The sequence below is a fragment of the Triticum aestivum genome, unplaced genomic scaffold (genome assembly GCF_018294505.1).
Source record: "Triticum aestivum cultivar Chinese Spring unplaced genomic scaffold, IWGSC CS RefSeq v2.1 scaffold43507, whole genome shotgun sequence".
Taxonomy (NCBI): domain Eukaryota; kingdom Viridiplantae; phylum Streptophyta; class Magnoliopsida; order Poales; family Poaceae; genus Triticum; species Triticum aestivum.
This window is the reverse complement of record NW_025228065.1, coordinates 557,240-579,727: the sequence shown is the minus strand read 5'-3', so window position 1 is coordinate 579,727 and position 22,488 is coordinate 557,240.

Below are 22,488 nucleotides of genomic sequence, written 5' to 3'. Positions count from 1 at the left end.
GTTGAGCAACTAAACATTCATACCTGTCAGCGTCTTCAGGAGCCATGTATTGCGTCTCATGATCAGAATCATCTCCACCATGTTCTTCACGTGTAATAAGAGCCAAAGTCTCCTCATCATAGTCACTAGCGGACTCATAACCACCATCCGCGGTAGCAATCATCACACGCGGAGATTTGCATTCTCTCGCATAATGACCTCCTCCCTTACAACGACGACAAATAATATCACTTGTGTGCCCTGTTGATGCCATGGAAGAAGAAGAACGCTGTGCAGGCCCCGCAGGTGCGCTCTTGGCAGATAATGGTGGTTGTGCCTGTTTTCTTGTATCACGGCTGGAGGTTGCACCGGATGGAGGTGCTGGTGCAGTTGAAGTAGAAGATGCACGTGGTGTCCATGATGAAGGTCGGCCTGCAGAAAAGTTAGTTCGCCCCAATGCTTGTCGATCCTGCACTTCACGTTCAGCTTTACAAGCAAGATGGAATAAACGAGTGATATTAGTATACTCCTTATAGTCTAGAATGGTCTGAATCTCTCTATTTAATCCACCCAGAAAACGTGCAAGCATAGCTTCATTCTCCTCAACAATACCACATCTAATCATGCCAGTTTGTAATTCCTGATAATATTCTTCTACAGAATTTTTCCCTCGTCTTAAACGCTGCAATTTTTGAAGCAATTCACGTTGATAATATGGTGGAACCCAACGCGTACGCATAGCAGTTTTCAAAGCAGCCCAAGTAGTTGGAATAGGATATAATCTACAATGTTCAGACCACCATACACATGCAAAACTAGTGAAAGCACAAACGGCAGCAGCAACTCGTCTCTCCTCAGGATATTGTAAACATGTAAATCGTTGTTCAGTTTCTAACTCCCAAGTAAGATATATATCAGGAACATATCTACCCTCAAATGGTGGAATATTCAATTTCAGTTTAGGAATATGGACATCATCTCGTACCTGAGGTGGTGGTGCAGGCCTACCATTACGAATATATACCTGAGGTCGACCTGCTGGTGGTGGTACAGGTGGCTGCATGTAGTGTTGATTTTGATCAACCTCATCCTCATAATCTCCCACATAATCATCCTCCTCCGCATTAGCAGCAGGAGCCACAGAAGTATCAACAGCACCACCAACAGTTTGGCCAAACGCAAGAGGAACACGGCTTGCTCGGCGGAGGTCTGCTTCGCGACGTGGAGGTAGTCGTTGTTGTTGTTGTTGGAGACGTGCGTTAGGTGCAGCGGGTGGTGGTGGTGGAAGACGCGCGAGCAATTCATTAAACTTGTTATCGAGCTTTGTTTCGAACGTCTTCTCAAGGCCAGTGATCTTCTCCATGGCCTCTTCAAAATTGTTCAGCACATCTTGCACCTGTTCAGTCATCATTTGCTGAAACTTATCATGAAGCTCCTTGTTCGATAAATTCTCCCAGTCAATCTCGTCGGCTTGTGATCCTGGCATGGTTAGCAGCAATAGAAACACACAAGAATATGATCCTACAGACTACTAAGAAGTGGTGGTGGTGTATCACAAATCCGTCAAGCAAATCTCAAATTCTTACCAGTTCTTACCCAGCAGCAGGCGGTGATCGGCAACCGTTGTAGTCAAAAACTCTCAAAGCTTGGATAGAGCGATTACCAGGGAGACTCGACGTAGATGTATGTGGAGCTGGGAAGGCTTATAGTATGGTAGCAAAAAGGGTCAGCAATAATCAATTCAGAGATGCAAAGTTGAATAAACGCTCAACGACGGTACTGTGCTGGTCCTAGGCTAGACTGTGCTAGAGACGCGAGCCTAGAACACCAACAAAATCACAGCGCGGCACGTAAACAAGGGAAAAGCACAATCTGAATTTTTTTTTTCGCTCTTTTTTTTTGCGCTGCTTCTTTTTTTTTTTGCGAAAAATCACTATAATGGCGAGTGTCTCAAAACTCTTCTTAGCTCAAACTGACAGGATGGGCACGAAATTTTTTCGACCAATTTTTTTTTTTTTGACTGCCCGGACCCAAAAACTGGAAACGGGTCGAAAAAAACTTCCTATAATGGCACCTGTCTCAAAACACTCAGAAACACCTAAAAATAGGATAGCCAGAAATTTTTTCGAAAAATGCGTTTTCGAAAAATTTTGGGCCTAAACGGAGCGTGGCTACCCGACTCCGGCAAGGAAACACGAATCGGAATCTGGATGGATCCCGAAAACAAACCTAATAAGCAAGGAACTCGGATTGGTGGTGGATATATGGTGGTGGTATATGGCAGCGGTGGTGGTAGTATATGGATATGGATCGGTGGTGGTATATGGACACGGATTGGTGGTGGTATATGGTTACGGATTCGGAGCGGTGGTGGTAGATGGCAGGGGCGATGATGATGGTGCGGCGGCGGCGTGACAACTTATGACCAGAACTCGAAACTCTAAAAGACTAGACTCTAAGACCAGCAACTAGACACGACGATGCAACCGCAAATTCAACAAAGCAAAACCCTAAAAAGATTATGCAAAGGCTCAGATTGGTTCGGATATGATGAACTAACCCTAATTTTTTTGTGGCTTTTTCGTGGACTGTAGGTATGAAGAACAGACTCGATCTAAACTACGAAAAACTGTAAAATCTCACCGAGCAACCTGGAAATCTGATACCACTTGATAGAGGCAAAGGTGTCCCGTCTTTCGATGAGATAGTGGATTTCGCTTTGGTGGAAGTCGACTTTGACGATCCGACTACGAACGTGCGAGGACGTCGCGCCTTAGCAATCGCTAAACCAACTCCGAGAGGTTATTGACCACGCCGGAGCACGATCAACCTGACCACGAGGGTCTGTTTCCTGCGAGCAAACGAAGAACAAGCAAGAAACTAAGATTGCAATCTGGATATTGCGAATATAAGATGAAAGCTTTATTGATCAAGGTGGGGTTCTGTGACGTCTTTGTCTGGTCGTTGAACACAAACGAAGTACGCGAAGTTGCAGCTATGGCGAACTTTTAATCTAAACAAAACCCAAAGTCTAAACGATGCCCTAAGGGCTGTATATATGGAGGAAGAGGGGGGGAATTTCGTGGCCCTTGGTGGAGGGGTCCGAAATCAACCCTATCTCTTGTTTCCCCACACATACGGACTCTAAAAATAGCCTATACTTATGTATTTCGAAATTACATGGGCCTGGCCCAAAAATAAGGTGACGCAGCACCTAAAATAGCCTCGGGACGAAATTTATGAAGTGGCATCTTGTATATTTCGTCCAAGGCTTCATGCACCCATTATGGTGGCTTCAAAGTCCTGAAATCATCACTTGTAACTCCGTTCTTGTTCCCCTTGCGCATGCCATCATCTCCATGCTTGTTCTTGCTCCAATGTTCATCCTTCTCCAAGCTAGGCCCTTCATTTGTAAGCAAAACAAATGTATCCAATTTAGGCAGCATCATATTCTCATGAACATTAGAATCATTACAAGAAACGAAAGTACCTGGTAATTTAGTTGGCGTGCACGAGCTCTAGTAATTGGTCCAGTATGTATAGCAGCAGGGGCTGTGGGTGTAACAATTGTATTGATGTCCTCATCAGAAACTGAGATTGCAATCTGGATATTGCGAATATAAGATGAAAGCTTTATTGATCAAGGTGGGGTTCTGTGACGCCTTTGTCTGGTCGTTGAACACAAACGAAGTACGCGAAGTTGCAGCTATGGCGAACTTTTAATCTAAACAAAACCCAAAGTCTAAACGATGCCCTAAGGGCTGTATATATGGAGGAAGAGGGGGGAATTTCGTGGCCCTTGGTGGAGGGGTCCGAAATCAACCCTATCTCTTGTTTCCCCACACATACGGACTCTAAAAATAGCCTATACTTATGTATTTCGAAATTACATGGGCCTGGCCCAATAATAAGGTGACGCAGCACCTAAAATAGCCTCGGGCCGAAATTTATGAAGTGGCATCTTGTATATTTCGTCCAAGGCTTCATGCACCCATTATGGTGGCTTCAAAGTCCTGAAATCATCACTTGTAACTCCGTTCTTGTTCCCCTTGCGCATGCCATCATCTCCATGCTTGTTCTTGCTCCAATGTTCATCCTTCTCCAAGCTAGGCCCTTCATTTGTAAGCAAAACAAATGTATCCAATTTAGGCAGCATCATATTCTCATGAACATTAGAATCATTACCAAGAAACGAAAGTACCTGGTAATTTAGTTGGCGTGCACGAGCTCTAGTAATTGGCCCAGTATGTATAGCAGCAGGGGCTGTGGGTGTAACAATTGTATTGATGTCCTCATCATCCTCCCCTTCTTGAAATGAAGTCGTCCTCGACGGAAGTTCATCTTCCCCACCCAAATAAGGCTTCAAATCTGCAATGTTAAAAGTGGGACTAACCCCAAAATCTGCAGGCAGCTCAAGTTTATATGCATTATCATTTATTTTCTCTAACACCTTAAAGGGACCATCAGCACGTGGCATTAGCTTTGATTTGCGCAAATCACGAAATCTATCCTTACGCAAATGTAACCAAACAAGATCTCCAGGTGCAAACACAACATGTTTTCTACCCTTATCTCCAGCAAGTTTATATTTAGCATTCATACGCTCAATGTTTTCCTTAGTTAACTCATGCATTTTTAAAATCAATTCAGCACGTTGTTTAGCATCAAAATTAACCTTCTCCGAAGATGGAAGAGGCAACAAATCAATAGGTGCACGAGGTAGGAAACCATACACAACTTCAAAAGGGCACATCTTAGTAGTAGAATGCAATGAACGATTATAAGAAAATTCAATATGAGGCAAGCATTCCTCCCACATTTTCTTATTATTCTTCAAAACAGCCCTAAGCATAGTAGACAACGTTCTATTGACTACTTCAGTTTGTCCATCAGTTTGGGGGTGACAAGTTGATAGAGGCGGAGGTGTCCCGTCTTTCGATGAGATGGTGGATTTCGCTTTGGTGGAAGTCGACTTTGACGATCCGACTACGAACGTGCGAGGACGTCGCGCCTTAGCAATCGCTAAACCAACTCCGAGAGGTTATTGACCACGCCGGAGCACGATCAACCTGACCACGAGGGTCTGTTTCCTGCGAGCAAACGAAGAACAAGCAAGAAACTAAGATTGCAATCTGGATATTGCGAATATAAGATGAAAGCTTTATTGATCAAGGTGGGGTTCTGTGACGCCTTTGTCTGGTCGTTGAACACAAACGAAGTACGCGAAGTTGCAGCTATGGCGAACTTTTAATCTAAACAAAACCCAAAGTCTAAACGATGCCCTAAGGGCTGTATATATGGAGGAAGAGGGGGGAATTTCGTGGCCCTTGGTGGAGGGGTCCGACATCAACCCTATCTCTTGTTTCCCCACACATACGGACTCTAAAAATAGCCTATACTTATGTATTTCGAAATTACATGGGCCTGGCCCAATAATAAGGTGACGCAGCACCTAAAATAGCCTCGGGACGAAATTTATGAAGTGGCATCTTGTATATTTCGTCCAAGGCTTCATGCACCCATTATGGTGGCTTCAAAGTCCTGAAATCATCACTTGTAACTCCGTTCTTGTTCCCCTTGCGCATGCCATCATCTCCATGCTTGTTCTTGCTCCAATGTTCATCCTTCTCCAAGCTAGACCCTTCATTTGTAAGCAAAACAAATGTATCCAATTTAGGCAGCATCATATTCTCATGAACATTAGAATCATTACCAAGAAACGAAAGTACCTGGTAATTTAGTTGGCGTGCACGAGCTCTAGTAATTGGTCCAGTATGTATAGCAGCAGGGGCTGTGGGTGTAACAATTGTATTGATGTCCTCATCACCTACATTCGAACCAACATCAGCGGAAGTCCGACGTTTCCGGACATCCGGCACCCCCATCACAGAGCCGAACCAGCGGACGTCCGGAGGACACCGGACGACCGGCCGATCCTGAGACACCGGACGACCGGCCACCAGCGGATGTCCGGTACCTGGCTGCGTCCAGATTCGGGCCCGAGGCCCATGTACCCCTACTTTCGCCCCCTTTTGCACTTAGACTATAAATAGACCTCTCCTACCTGCTTTCTAGGGTCAGCAAAGGTTTAGCTCATATTTGTGAGAGAGCTTTGCTCATCCACTTGGTTACCTTCTCCTCGAAGATTCGAGCCTCCACCGGAGAAGATCCCCCAAACGGATTCAAGACCTCCTTTTGGAGAAGAACGTCAAGACCTCCTCACGGAGAAGAACCGGCTACCCTTGTATCGTCCTTAGTTGTCCGTGGATTCGTGTATCGTTCTATGTATTCGAGGATCTAGCCCATGTGTGACTTATTCGTGTCGGTTTAGTGATTCCTCTTGTGTCTCTTGTTGTGTTTTCTCCCCGTTCTTCCCCGTGTTCTTCGTGATTTCCCCGGGATCCGCTCCTTTCGTGAAAGATCGGGCGATTAGGGTCTCTACCCTACATCATCTTGGTATAAGAGCAAGGTTGATCACGATTTCGGAGCCCCCCTCTTCGTTTTCTAGCTTGATTTTATTGTTTTTTGTCCTAATCAGAAAATCCCCACAAAAATAGCCCCAAATTTTTTTTCTTGTGATTTGTGAGTTTTGATGATGTTTTGTTGGTTTTGATCCGTGCATTTGTTGTGTTGCAAGTGGATCTAGCCTTCCCCACCATCTCCACCTCGAAATCCCTCCAAAATCAACGAAATCCACCCCAAAATCACCTCCCGGATCTGAAATTTCGCGTTGACCCCGACCCCCGGACGACCGACGCTTTCCGGGCGTCCGGAGCCCCTGGAACGACCGGACGTCCGACCTTACCAGACGACCGGAACCCCCTAACCCGAGCAGAATCACCGGATTTCCGACCCGACCGGACGTCTGGCGACCGGACGGCCGTTTTTCCCGGACGTCCGTAACCTTTCGGCTTCCACCACATCATCTGTTACACCACCATTCCGACTTTCGCGAACCTTTCCATTATCCCAACCCACACAACCACTTACTCCGATGCTTTTTGTCGCACTTGGTTTTGAGAATTTGAGTTGCAGTACCATATCCTTTTGTGTTTCGGCTATCTAGGTACGGTTCGACATCGACATCACCGCCGCTCATTTTCGCCACGGACGCGTCATCAACAACGACCACCTTGACTACGACTTGGTATTCGTGCCACCATTTTGACACCATACCGGAAGCAAGACCGGTAACCTCATCTTGGTATTTGGACATATCACTCTTGCCATTACATTGATAGCCATCATAGCCTTACTCCTTTGCGTTGCTTACCCATCGAGACTAGCCATTGAGTATTGCCGGCAACGTGACTTGTGCACATTAGTGATCATACATCCCATAGCATTCATACTATCATCGTGTTGCATATCTCGGAATCATCCCTTGTGTCACAAAGTTGTCATCACATACATAATTGCTATCTTGGTCGTCAAGCATCGCATGAGAAAAGAGCTCAAACATCAAAGACCCAAGCAAACTTTTAAGCAAAGAGAGAAGATAAGCAAAGAGCTTATAAGCAAGAACCATAGCATCATACAAAATTAAGATTGTCATACTTGGATCATATCTCCGGAACATCATACTTGGGATAGAAGTCGTTGCATTTTTGCTTAGTAGGTTGTGCACAAGTTCATATCCGCCTATTGTGCAATCGTGCTAGCATCTCTCTAGTGTTGTGCAACAAGAGCATTTTCGTGGTTTCCACATTTTGGCTCACCTTTGGCTGCACGACCCCATTTATCTTTCCGTGTGTTGTGTTTCCGGGTTCCACATCTTGCTATTGGTCTACTTGTTGCATTTATAAGTCGTGGATATTCTCCAACATTATTGAATCTTGCTTACTTTGACATTAAAAATTGTGCCACCATCCTAACCAAGCTCCACCATAAGCTTTTACTTGTGTAGGTGTGAGAAACCGACGAGAATTCGTACCAATTGGGCTATTTCCTTGTCCTACATTGGAGTGATCATCGATTCACTTTCAACTTCGGTCAAGGTACATTTGGTATTCGTTCTTCTCTTTCTACTGCTCACATTTGTCTTGGAATGATGGATAGGCCAAGTACTTCTACCAACCCACTCTTCATGGAGCAAGACGACGACATGAACTCCTTCGTCACCAAGAGTCACCTCTTTGGTGCACAACATGCTTTGCATCAAGAGCAACAATGATGAGGACATCAATACCATTGTTACACCCACAACCCCTACTGCTACATATACGGGACCAATTACTAGAGCTCGCGCACGCCAATTAAATTATCAGGTACTTTCGTTTCTTGGTAATGATTCTAATGTTCATGAGAATATGATGCTGCCTAAATTGGATACATTTGTTTTGCTTACAAATGAAGGGCCTAGCTTGGAGAAGGATGAACATTGGAGCAAGAACAAGCATGGAGATGATGCCATGCGCAAGGGGAACAAGAACGGAGTTACAAGTGATGATTTCAGGACTTGGAAGCCACCATAATGGGTGCATGAAGCCATGGACGAAATATACAAGATGCCACTACATAAATTTCGTCCCGAGGCTATTATAGGTGCTGCGTCACCTTTTTATTGGGCCAGGCCCATGTAATTTCGAAATACATAAGTATAGGCTATTTTTAGAGTCCGTATGTGTGGGGAAACAAGAGATAGGGTTGATTTCGGACCCCTCCACCAAGGGCCACAAAATTCCCCCTCTCTTCCTCCATATATACAGCCCTTAGGGCACCGTTTAGACTTTGGGTTTTGTTTAGATTAAAAGTTCGCCATAGCTGCAACTTCACGTACTCCGTTTGTGTTCAACGACCAGACAAAGGCGTCACAGAACCCCACCTTGATCAATAAAGCTTTCATCTTATATTCGCAATATCCAGAATGCAATCTTAGTTTCTTGCTTGTTCTTCGTTTGCTCGCAGGAAACAGACCCTCGTGGTCAGGTTGATCGTGCTCCGGCGGGGTCAATAACCTCTCGGAGTTGGTTTAGCGATTGCTAAGGCGCGACGTCCTCGCACGTTCGTAGTCGGATCGTCAAAGTCGACTTCCACCAAAGCGATATCCATCATCTCATTGAAAGACGGGACACCTTTGCCTTTATCAAGTGGTATCAGATTTCCAGGTTGCTCGGTGAGATTTTACAGTTTTTCGTAGTTTAGATCGAGTCTGTTCTTCATACCTATAGTCCACGAAAAAGCCAAAAAAAATTAGGGTTAGTTCATCCCATCCGAACCAATCTGAGCCTTGCATAATCTTTTCTCTATTTGCTTTGTTGAATTTGCGGTTGCATCGTCGTGTCCAGTTGCTGGTCTTAGCGTCTAGTCTTTTAGAGTTTCGAGTTCGTTTCACAGGTTGTCACGTCGCCGCTGGCATATATCACCACCGCATCATCATCGTCGCTGTTGCCATATACCACCACCACATATTCACCGCCAATCCGAATCCATATACGCCACCACATATCCGCCGCCATCACGCCAATCCGAGTTCACCTGCAACATATATCCGCCACCTGTCCGTGTTCCACCAGTTTCATCTCCGCCACCAGTCCGAGTTCCACCAGATTCATCTCCGCCACCAGTCCTAGTCCGAGTCCAGTAATTGTTGCATTGTTCTCGATTTCCAGATCACGCGACACTCCGAGTCGTGACAGAGAAGGACTCCCCAACTTCCGAGCCATCCGCACAAGAAAAATAGTTCCAATTTCAAAAAAAAAAAACTAAGTCTGGAAAATTCTGGCTAGGCAGTTTTTAGACCATTTGTAGACTTTTTCGAAAAAAAATTGTTGCGGAGCCAAAAAAAAAGAGGAAAAAAAGTGCAAAAAAAAAGAGAAAAAAAAATCAGAGTGTGCTCCTCCCTTGTTTACGTGCCGCGCCGTGATTTTCTTGGTGTTCTAGGCTCGCGTCTCTAGCACAGTCTAGCCTAGGACCAGCACAGTACCGTCGTTGAGCGTTTATTCAACTTTGCATCTCTGAATTGATTATTGCTGACCCTTTTTGCTACCATATTATAAGCCTTCCCAGCTCCACATACATCTACGTCGTGCGTTTGACTCTCCCTGGTAATCGCTCTATCCAAGCTTTGAGAGTTTTGACTACAACGGTTGCCGATCACCGCCTGTTGCTGGGTAAGAACTGGTAAGAATTTGAGTTTTGCTTGATGGATTTGTGACACCCACCACCACCACTTGTTCGTAGTCTGTAGGATCATATTCTTGTGTGTTTCTATTGCTGCTAACCATGCCAGGATCACAAGCCGACGAGATTGACTGGGAGAATTTATCGAACAAGGAGCTTCATGATAAGTTTCAGCAAATGATGACTGAACAGGTGCAAGATGTGCTGAACAATTTTGAAGAGGCCATGGAGAAGATCACTGGCCTTGAGAAGACGTTCGAAACAAAGCTCGATAACAAGTTTAATGAATTGCTCGCGCGTCTTCCACCACCACCACCCGCTGCACCTAACGCACCTCTCCAACAACAACAACAACGACTACCTCCACGTCGCGAAACAGACCTCCGCCGAGCAATCCGTGTTCCTCTTGCGTTTGGCCAAACTGTTGGTGCTGCTGTTGATACTTCTGTGGCTCCTGCTGCTGATGCGGAGGAGGATGATTATGTGGGAGATTATGAGGATGAGGTTGATCAAAATCAGCACTACGTGCAGCCACCTGTACCACCACCAGCAGGTCGACCTCAGGTATATATTCGTAATGGTAGGCCTGCACCACCACCTCAGGTACGAGATGATGTCCATATTCCTAAACTGAAATTGAATATTCCACCATTTGAGGGTAGATATGTTCCTGATATATATCTTACTTGGGAGTTAGAAACTGAACAACAATTTACATGTTTACAATATCCCGAGGAGAGACGAGTTGGTGCTGCTGTTTGTGCTTTCACTAGTTTTGCATGTGTATGGTGGTCTGAACATTGTAGATTATATCCTATTCCAACTACTTGGGCTGCTTTGAAAACTGCTATGCGTACGCGTTGGGTTCCACCATATTATCAACGTGAATTGCTTCAAAAATTGCAGCGTTTAAGACAAGGGAAAAATTCTGTAGAAGAATATTATCAGGAATTACAAACTGGCATGATTAGATGTGGTATTGTTGAGGAGAATGAAGCTATGCTTGCACGTTTTCTGGGTGGATTAAATAGAGAGATTCAGACCATTCTAGACTATAAGGAGTATACTAATATCACTTGTTTATTCCATCTTGCTTGTAAAGCTGAACGTGAAGTGCAGGATCGACAAGCATTGGGGCGAACTAACTTTTCTGCAGGCCGACCTTCATCATGGACACCACGTGCATCTTCTACTTCAACTGCACCAGCACCTCCATCCGGTGCCACCTCCAGCCGTTGATGAGGACATCAATACAATTGTTACACCCACAGCCCCTGCTGGTATACATACTGGACCAATTACTAGAGCTCGTGCACGCCATCTAAATTACCAGGTACTTTCGTTTCTTGGTAATGATTCTAATGTTCATGAGAATATGATGCTGCCTAAATTGGATACATTTGTTTTGCTTACAAATGAAGGGCCTAGCTTGGAGAAGGATGAACATTGGAGCAAGAACAAGCATGGAGATGATGGCATGCGCAAGGGGAACAAGAACGGAGTTACAAGTGATGATTTCAGGACTTTGAAGCCACCATAATGGGTGCATGAAGCCTTGGACGAAATATACAAGATGCCACTTCATAAATTTCGTCCCGAGGCTATTTTAGGTGCTGCGTCACCTTATTATTGGGCCAGGCCCATGTAATTTCGAAATACATAAGTATAGGCTATTTTTAGAGTCCGTATGTGTGGGGAAACAAGAGATAGGGTTGATTTCGGACCCCTCCACCAAGGGCCACGAAATTCCCACCTCTTCCTCCATATATACAGCCCTTAGGGCATCGTTTAGACTTTGGGTTTTGTTTAGATTAAAAGTTCGCCATAGCTGCAACTTCGCGTACTTCGTTTGTGTTCAACGACCAGACAAAGGCGTCACAGAACCCCACCTTGATCAATAAAGCTTTCATCTTATATTCGCAATATCCAGATTGCAATCTCAGTTTCTTGCTTGTTCTTCGTTTGCTCGCAGGAAACAGACCCTCGTGGTCAGGTTGATCGTGCTCCGGCGTGGTCAATAACCTCTCGGAGTTGGTTTAGCGATTGCTAAGGCGCGACGTCCTCGCACGTTCGTAGTCGGATCGTCAAAGTCGACTTCCACCAAAGCGAAATCCACCATCTCATCGAAAGACGGGACACCTTTGCCTCTATCACGAAGTTCGTGAACACAGCTTGTTCCAATTTTTTAGGCCAGTTTTAGAATTCTTTGACTCCTCATATCAACTCGGAATTGAGTGATTCTTTTTGCATTGGAAAGCTTGAGTTAGTAGCATTCTTTCAAAGAATTTATCAGAAAATTGTCTCAAACTTTTTAAGAGGAAAGTTGGAGAGAGAGTTGTTGTATATCCTGCTTGGCAGTTGTTTTTCATCATTATCTTCACTGCCGTTGTGATCTTCACTTATATCTTGCTGTCAAGAGCTACTTAGTATCCTTCATAGATGCTAGTTGTGCTACGCTGTGACCTTATTAGTGTTCTAGGCTCGCGTCTCTAGTCCGGTCTAGCCTAGGACCAGCACAGTACCGTCGTTGAGCGTTTATTCAACATTGCATCTTTGAATTGATTATTGCTAATCTTTTGCTACCATATATAGCCAACCTAGCTCCACATATTTCTACACCGTGTATACGTACGCTCCCCTGGCAATCGCTTTACTCAATATTCGGAGTTACTTGACACCGCTGGTTGCCGATCACCACCTGCTGCATGGTAAGAACTTGTAAGACATTGATATTTGCTTTACTGTGAGCATTTTACCACCACATCCTAGTAGTTATAGGAACATTATTTTTGGGTTTTGTTTCTTGTTCTACTAATCATGACAGGATCCAGAGTCAATTCCTGGGCTTTGTCGATCGCGGGAGACGTGCCACCACCTTTGCAAATACCACAACCGTCACGAGAGGTGCATAAACATCCAAATGCACATGATCAGGTTAATGTATCTATACCACCATTTAATGGCCGTTTTAAACCTGCTTTATATATTGAATGGGAGTTCGACATAAAAAATATATTTGCTTCCCATAATTTCGATGAACATAAAAAGGTTAAGGTTGCGGTTGGTTCTTTCACTGGTTATGCTTTGGTTTGGTGGAGTGAATATTGTCGGTTACACCCTGATTATATACCTACTACTTGGGATGATTTGAAACTTGCCATGCGACATACTTTCGTCCCTGCTTATTATACTCGCGACATGATTAAGAAGTTGCAACACTTAAAACAAGGTAGTGAAACTGTAACAAAATATTATGATGATTTACAAACTACCTTGTTGCATTCCTCTTTAGAAGAATGTGAAGATGATTTTATGGATAGATTTTGGGGAGGATTAAACCGTGATATTCAAGAGATACTAATTCATGAAGAGTGTTATCCTATGGACCATTTGTTTCATCTTGCTTGCAAAGCTGAACAGGAAATAAAACGACGTGTTGGCCACGAGGAGAACAAGCGCACGGTGCACATTCCAAGAGTTGATATGATTCTTCCTTCAACTACTAGGCATACTATGACAACCACATCCGTTGTTGTCAGGACTACATCACCTCCACCATGTGACACATCGCCCCCGAGAGTGGCTACATCATCTGAGTTGATCATAAGAGGTAATGACAAAGGTACTGATCTTCCATCTCTACATGAGAATGATGAATGCCTTGTCAATTTGAATGCACCATCTGATGAGCTACCCACTACTTTGATCACACCACCTATTTTAGAGGACTACGTTGATAATTTGACTTTGCCATGTGATCAAACAACTGAAATACCAACAATTTTGAGTGCACCCATTGAATTAACTATTGATGCAAAAGAACCAATGTTTAATCATTTTGATATGACCTCTAATCTTGGTGATGATTCTGTGTTGAATGACTTATTGCATGTTTGCTTATTTAAGCATGTTGTAGCATGTAAATTTGATGCAAGTAAGGTTTATTCACCAATGTTGGGATGGTTTAATGATGAACATTGTGATGAGGACATCAATACAATTGTTACACCCACAGCCCCTGCTGCTATACATACTGGACCAATTACTAGAGCTCGTGCACGCCAACTAAATTACCAGGTACTTTCGTTTCTTGGTAATGATTCTAATGTTCATGAGAATATGATGCTGCCTAAATTGGATACATTTGTTTTGCTTACAAATGAAGGGCCTAGCTTGGAGAAGGATGAACATTGGAGTAAGAACAAGCATGGAGATGATGGCATGCGCAAGGGGAACAATAACGGAGTTACAAGTGATGATTTCAGGACTTTGAAGCCACCATAATGGGTGCATGAAGCCTTGGACGAAATATACAAGATGCCACTTCATAAATTTCGTCCCGAGGCTATTTTAGGTGCTGCGTCACCTTATTATTGGGCCAGGCCCATGTAATTTCGAAATACATAAGTATAGGCTATTTTTAGAGTCCGTATGTGTGGGGAAACAAGAGATAGGGTTGATTTCGGACCCCTCCACCAAGGGCCACGAAATTCCCCCCTCTTCCTCCATATATACAGCCCTTAGGGCATCGTTTAGACTTTGGGTTTTGTTTAGATTAAAAGTTCGCCATAGCTGCAACTTCGCGTACTTCGTTTGTGTTCAACGACCAGACAAAGGCGTCACAGAACCCCAGCTTGATCAATAAAGCTTTCATCTTATATTCGCAATATCCAGATTGCAATCTCAGTTTCTTGCTTGTTCTTCGTTTGCTCGCAGGAAACAGACCCTCGTGGTCAGGTTGATCGTGCTCCGGCGTGGTCAACAACCTCTCGGAGTTGGTTTAGCGATTGCTAAGGCGCGACGTCCTCGCACGTTCGTAGTCGGATCGTCAAAGTCGACTTCCAACAAAGCGATATCCATCATCTCATCGAAAGACGGGACACCTTTGCCTCTATCAAGTGGTATCAGATTTCCAGGTTGCTCGGTGAGATTTTACAGTTTTTCGTAGTTTAGATCGAGTCTGTTCTTCATACCTACAGTCCACGAAAAAGCCACACAAAAAAATTAGGGTTAGTTCATCATATCCGAACCAATCTGAGCCTTTGCATAATCTTTTTAGGGTTTTGCTTTGTTGAATTTGCGGTTGCATCGTCGGTCTAGTTGCTGGTCTTAGCGTCTAGTCTTTTAGAGTTTCGAGTTCTGGTCATAAGTTGTCACGCCGCCGCCGCACCATCATCATCGCCCCTGCCATCTACCACCACCGCTCAGAATCCGTATCCATATACCACCACCAATCCGTGCCCATATACCACCACCGATCCATATCCATATACTACCACCGCTACCACCACCGCTGCCATATACCACCACCAATCCGAGTTCCTTGCTTATTAGGTTTGTTTTCGGGATCCATCCAGATTCCGATTCGTGTTTCCTTGCCGGAGTCGGGTAGCCACGCTCCGTTTAGGCCCAAAATTTTTCGAAAACGCATTTTTCGAAAAATTTTCTGGCTATCCTATTTTTAGGTGTTTCTGAGTGTTTTGAGACAGGTGCCATTATAGGAAGTTTTTTTTGACCCGCTTCCAATTTTTGGGTCCGGGCAGTCGAAAAAAAAAAAATTGGTCGAAAAATTTCGTGCCCATCCTGTCAGTTTGAGCTAGGAAGAGTTTTGAGACACTCGCCATTATAGTGATTTTTCGCAAAAAAAAGCAACGCAAAAAAAAGAGCGCAAAAAAAAGAGCGAAAAAAAAAATTCAGAGTGTGCTTTTCCCTTGTTTACGTGCCGCGCCGTGATTTTGTTGGTGTTCTAGGCTCGCGTCTCTAGCACAGTCTAGCCTAGGACCAGCACAATACCGTCGTTGAGCGTTTCTTCAACTTTGCATGTCTGAATTGATTATTGCTGACCCTTTTTGCTACCATAGTATAAGCCTTCCCAGCTCCACATACATCTACGTCGTGCGTTTGACTCTCCCTGGTAATCGCTCTATCCAAGCTTTGAGAGTTTTTGACTACAACGGTTGCCGATCACCGCCTGCTGCTGGGTAAGAACTGGTAAGAATTTGAGATTTGCTTGACGGATTTGTGATACACCACCACCACTTCTTAGTAGTCTGTAGGATCATATTCTTGTGTGTTTCTATTGCTGCTAACCATGCCAGGATCACAAGCCGACGAGATTGACTGGGAGAATTTATCGAACAAGGAGCTTCATGATAAGTTTCAGCAAATGATGACTGAACAGGTGCAAGATGTGCTGAACAATTTTGAAGAGGCCATGGAGAAGATCACTGGCCTTGAGAAGATGTTCGAAACAAAGCTCGATAACAGATTTAATGAATTGCTCGTGCGTCTTCCACCACCACCACCCGCTGCACCTAACGCACCTCTCCAACAACAACAACAACGACTACCTCCACGTCGCGAAATAGACCTTCGCCGAGCGAGCCGTGTTCCTCTTGCGTTTGGCCAAACTGTTGGTGCTGTTGTTGATAGAGGCAAAGGTGTCCCGTCTTTCGATGAGATGGTGGATTTCGCTTTGGTGGAAGTCGACTTTGACGATCCGACTACGAACGTGCGAGGACGTCGCGCCTTAGCAATCGCTAAACCAACTCTGAGAGGTTATTGACCACGCCGGAGCACGATCAACCTGACCACGAGGGTCTGTTTCCTGCGAGCAAACGAAGAACAAGCAAGAAACTAAGATTGCAATCTGGATATTGCGAATATAAGATGAAAGCTTTATTGATCAAGGTGGGGTTCTGTGACGCCTTTGTCTGGTCGTTGAACACAAACGAAGTACGCGAAGTTGCAGCTATGGCGAACTTTTAATCTAAACAAAACCCGAAGTCTAAATGGTGCCCTAAGGGCTGTATATATGGAGGAAGAGAGGGGGAATTTCGTGGCCCTTGGTGGAGGGGTCCGAAATCAACCCTATCTCTTGTTTCCCCACACATACGGACTCTAAAAATAGCCTATACTTATGTATTTCGAAATTACATGGGCCTGGCCAAATAATAAGGTGACGCAGCACCTATAATAGCCTCAGGACGAAATTTATGAAGTGGCATCTTGTATATTTCGTCCATGGCTTCATGCACCCATTATGGTGGCTTCAAAGTTCTGAAATCATCACTTGTAACTCCGTTCTTGTTCCCCTTGCGCATGGCATCATCTCCATGCTTGTTCTTTGATAGAGGCGAGGGTGTCCCGATCTTTCGGTGAGATGATAACTATCGATTTGGTGGAGACGACTTTGACGATCCGACTACAAACGTGCACGACGTTGCGCCTTAGCAATCGCTAAACCAATCTCCTGAGGTTACTGACGATGCCGGAAGCACGGTCGGCCTGACCACGAAGGTCTATTCCTGCAAGCAATCGAAGAACGAGCAAGAATATGATAAAGCAATCTGAATATTGCAAATATATATGAGGTATTGATAATGGTGGGGATTCGTAAGCGGTCTTGGTCTGGTCGTTGGACACAAACGAAGTACACGAAGTTGCGTTGGCTAACTTTTAACTAAACAAATCCCAAGGAAAAGCTACTAGATGGATCTACTTATATAGGAGCAAGGGGTGGCGGCCAAGGAGGTGGGAGGACGTCCCAAGGCAGCCTAAAACTAAATCTAGGTCGTACAAGGCCAATGGGCCCAAGTGGAGGTGATGTAACACCTTTGGACTTGTAGTTTGACTCGGATTCTGCTGCAGCATCAGATTGTTTCGTCCACAACTCAACGCTCCGGACGAATTTAAAGGTGATTCCAATTGGGTTGGAAAGTGCACGAAATCTAGTTTCCAACAAAAAAAGAATCACCCAATTCGGAGTCCGTATGAAAAACTTGTGTGCGTTTTGAGTCAGGTGTGTCTCTGCAGTCCGAATCTGAATCCAGAACGTGAGACACTTGGACTCTATCTTCTCTTGGGCCAAAAGTGACGTGAGAGAACTTTTTGGACAGCAAATAAACATCTCTTTGTTCCTTATCTTCATATGTGGATTGTACAAATGTCCCATACACCTGCAATTAGACAAAACACAAAAGTGTGTGAAGTATTTTTGTTCTGGATAACATAAATAGATTATTGAATAATTTGCACTAGAAATCACCTGACAAATATGCATATATGCAATACTTTTGGTCATATCCAAGGTAGTCATGTCCTCATCATCCTCCCCTTCTTGAAAATAAAGCCGTCCTCGGCGTTGCTTAATCTGAAATGTGGCTAACAAAAGAGACAAGGTGTACATGTTGTATATGTATATGTCATCCATTTTTAATTCCCTTGATTTTTGCATATATGACACATGAATAGATGAGTAACTTGCATAGTTCATAAAATCTAAAGCCAAAAAATTAGCACAAGAAGTAGAAGGCATGAAAATATTGCAACTCAGTTTGCACATATAAGTGAAGCTCTTATTCATTTCAAAAGATTGACAATGTTCATCATTAAACCATCCCAACATTGGTGAATAAACCTTACTTGCATCAAATTTACATGCTACAACATGCTTAAATAAGCAAACATGCAATAAGTCATTCAACACAGAATCATCACCAAGATTAGAGGTCATATCAAAATGATTAAACATTGGTTCTTTTGCATCAATAGTTAATTCAATGGGTGCACTCAAAATTGTTGGTATTTTAGTTGTTTGATCACATGGCAAAGTCAAATTATCAACATAGTCCTCTAAAATAGGTGGTGTGATCAAAGTAGTGGGTAGCTCATCAGATGGTGCATTCAAATTGACAAGGCATTCATCATTCTCATGTAGAGATGGAAGATCAGTACCTTTGTCATTACCTCTTATGAGCAACAAATGAAGCCTAATAATAAACCATCTAGTGTTGCTTCTGAAATTAAATTGAAAAGTGCATGTTTATTTGCCACCAAATCTGATATTGATGAGCTAGATTTCAGCAAATCTGTTTGCTATGCTTTTGTGTGCAAAGAGGCATTATTTTCATTCGAGGACGTGCCTTCCTCTTTGCCTCCTGCTGTCACTAACATTTTGCAGGAGTTCGCTGACGTCTTTCCACAAGACGTGCCACCGGGATTACCGCCTATTCGAGGGATTGAGCATCAGATTGACTTAATTCCCGGTGCTTCACTGCCAAACCGTGCACCATACCGTACCAATCCAGAGGAGACGAAGGAGATTATGCGTCAAGTACAAGAGCTTCTCGACAAAGGTTATATACGCGAATCCCTTAGTCCTTGTGCTGTTCCTATTATTCTAGTGCCGAAAAAGGATGGTACATCACGTATGTGTGTTGATTGTAGAGGCATTAATAATATTACTATTCTTTATCGTCATCCTATTCCTAGGCTAGATGATATGCTTGATGAATTGAGTGGCTCTACAATATTCTCCAAAGTTGATTTGCGTAGTGGCTACCATCAAATTCGTATGAAATTGGGAGATGAATGGAAAACAGCATTTAAAACTAAGTTTGGATTATATGAGTGGTTAGTCATGCCTTTTGGGTTAACTAATGCACCTAGTACTTTCATGAGATTAATGAACGAAGTTTTACGTGCTTTCATTGGACGATTTGTGGTAGTTTACTTTGATGACATACTGATTTATAGCAGATCTTTGGAAGAACATTTGGAACATTTACATGCTGTTTTTATTGCTCTACGTGATGCACGTTTGTTTGGTAACCTTGGGAAGTGCACCTTTTGCACCGACCGAGTATCTTTTCTTGGCTATGTTGTTACTCCACAGGGAATTGAAGTTGACAAAGCCAAGATTGAAGCTATTGAGAGTTGGCCGCAGCCCAAAACGGTCACACAAGTGAGGAGTTTTCTTGGCCTCGCTGGATTCTATAGGCGTTGATGAGGACATCAATACAATTGTTACACCCACAGCCCCTGCTGCTATACATACTGGACCAATTACTAGAGCTCGTGCACGCCAACTAAATTACCAGGTACTTTCGTTTCTTGGTAATGATTCTAATGTTCATGAGAATATGATGCTGCCTAAATTGGATACATTTGTTTTGCTTACAAATGAAGGGCCTAGCTTGGAGAAGGATGAACATTGGAGCAAGAACAAGCATGGAGATGATGGCATGCGCAAGGGAAACAAGAACGGAGTTACAAGTGATGATTTCAGGACTTTGAAGCCACCATAATGGGTGCATGAAGCCTTGGACGAAATATACAAGATGACACTTCATAAATTTCGTCCCGAGGCTATTTTAGGTGCTGCGTCACCTTATTATTGGGCCAGGCCCATGTAATTTCGAAATACATAAGTATAGGCTATTTTTAGAGTCCGTATGTGTGGGGAAACAAGAGATAGGGTTGATTTCGGACCCCTCCACCAAGGGCCACGAAATTCCCCCCCTCTTCCTCCATATATACAGCCCTTAGGGCATCGTTTAGACTTTGGGTTTTGTTTAGATTAAAAGTTCGCCATAGCTGCAACTTCGCGTACTTCGTTTGTGTTCAACGACCAGACAAAGGCGTCACAGAACCCCACCTTGATCAATAAAGCTTTCATCTTATATTCGCAATATCCAGATTGCAATCTCAGTTTCTTGCTTGTTCTTCGTTTGCTCGCAGGAAACAGACCCTCGTGGTCAGGTTGATCGTGCTCCGGCGTGGTCAATAACCTCTCGGAGTTGGTTTAGCGATTGCTAAGGCGCGACGTCCTCGCACGTTCGTAGTCGGATCGTCAAAGTCGACTTCCACCAAAGCGAAATCCACCATCTCATCGAAAGACGGGACACCTTTGCCTCTATCACGAAGTTCGTGAACACAGCTTGTTCCAATTTTTTAGGCCAGTTTTAGAATTCTTTGACTCCTCATATCAACTCGGAATTGAGTGATTCTTTTTGCATTGGAAAGCTTGAGTTAGTAGCATTCTTTCAAAGAATTTATCAGAAAATTGTCTCAAACTTTTTAAGAGGAAAGTTGGAGAGAGAGTTGTTGTATATCCTGCTTGGCAGTTGTTTTTCATCATTATCTTCACTGCCGTTGTGATCTTCACTTATATCTTGCTGTCAAGAGCTACTTAGTATCCTTCATAGATGCTAGTTGTGCTACGCTGTGACCTTATTAGTGTTCTAGGCTCGCGTCTCTAGTCCGGTCTAGCCTAGGACCAGCACAGTACCGTCGTTGAGCGTTTATTCAACATTGCATCTTTGAATTGATTATTGCTAATCTTTTGCTACCATATATAGCCAACCTAGCTCCACATATTTCTACACCGTGTATACGTACGCTCCCCTGGCAATCGCTTTACTCAATATTCGGAGTTACTTGACACCGCTGGTTGCCGATCACCACCTGCTGCATGGTAAGAACTTGTAAGACATTGATATTTGCTTTACTGTGAGCATTTTACCACCACATCCTAGTAGTTATAGGAACATTATTTTTGGGTTTTGTTTCTTGTTCTACTAATCATGACAGGATCCAGAGTCAATTCCTGGGCTTTGTCGATCGCGGGAGACGTGCCACCACCTTTGCAAATACCACAACCGTCACGAGAGGTGCATAAACATCCAAATGCACATGATCAGGTTAATGTATCTATACCACCATTTAATGGCCGTTTTAAACCTGCTTTATATATTGAATGGGAGTTCGACATAAAAAATATATTTGCTTCCCATAATTTCGATGAACATAAAAAGGTTAAGGTTGCGGTTGGTTCTTTCACTGGTTATGCTTTGGTTTGGTGGAGTGAATATTGTCGGTTACACCCTGATTATATACCTACTACTTGGGATGATTTGAAACTTGCCATGCGACATACTTTCGTCCCTGCTTATTATACTCGCGACATGATTAAGAAGTTGCAACACTTAAAACAAGGTAGTGAAACTGTAACAAAATATTATGATGATTTACAAACTACCTTGTTGCATTCCTCTTTAGAAGAATGTGAAGATGATTTTATGGATAGATTTTGGGGAGGATTAAACCGTGATATTCAAGAGATACTAATTCATGAAGAGTGTTATCCTATGGACCATTTGTTTCATCTTGCTTGCAAAGCTGAACAGGAAATAAAACGACGTGTTGGCCACGAGGAGAACAAGCGCACGGTGCACATTCCAAGAGTTGATATGATTCTTCCTTCAACTACTAGGCATACTATGACAACCACATCCGTTGTTGTCAGGACTACATCACCTCCACCATGTGACACATCGCCCCCGAGAGTGGCTACATCATCTGAGTTGATCATAAGAGGTAATGACAAAGGTACTGATCTTCCATCTCTACATGAGAATGATGAATGCCTTGTCAATTTGAATGCACCATCTGATGAGCTACCCACTACTTTGATCACACCACCTATTTTAGAGGACTACGTTGATAATTTGACTTTGCCATGTGATCAAACAACTGAAATACCAACAATTTTGAGTGCACCCATTGAATTAACTATTGATGCAAAAGAACCAATGTTTAATCATT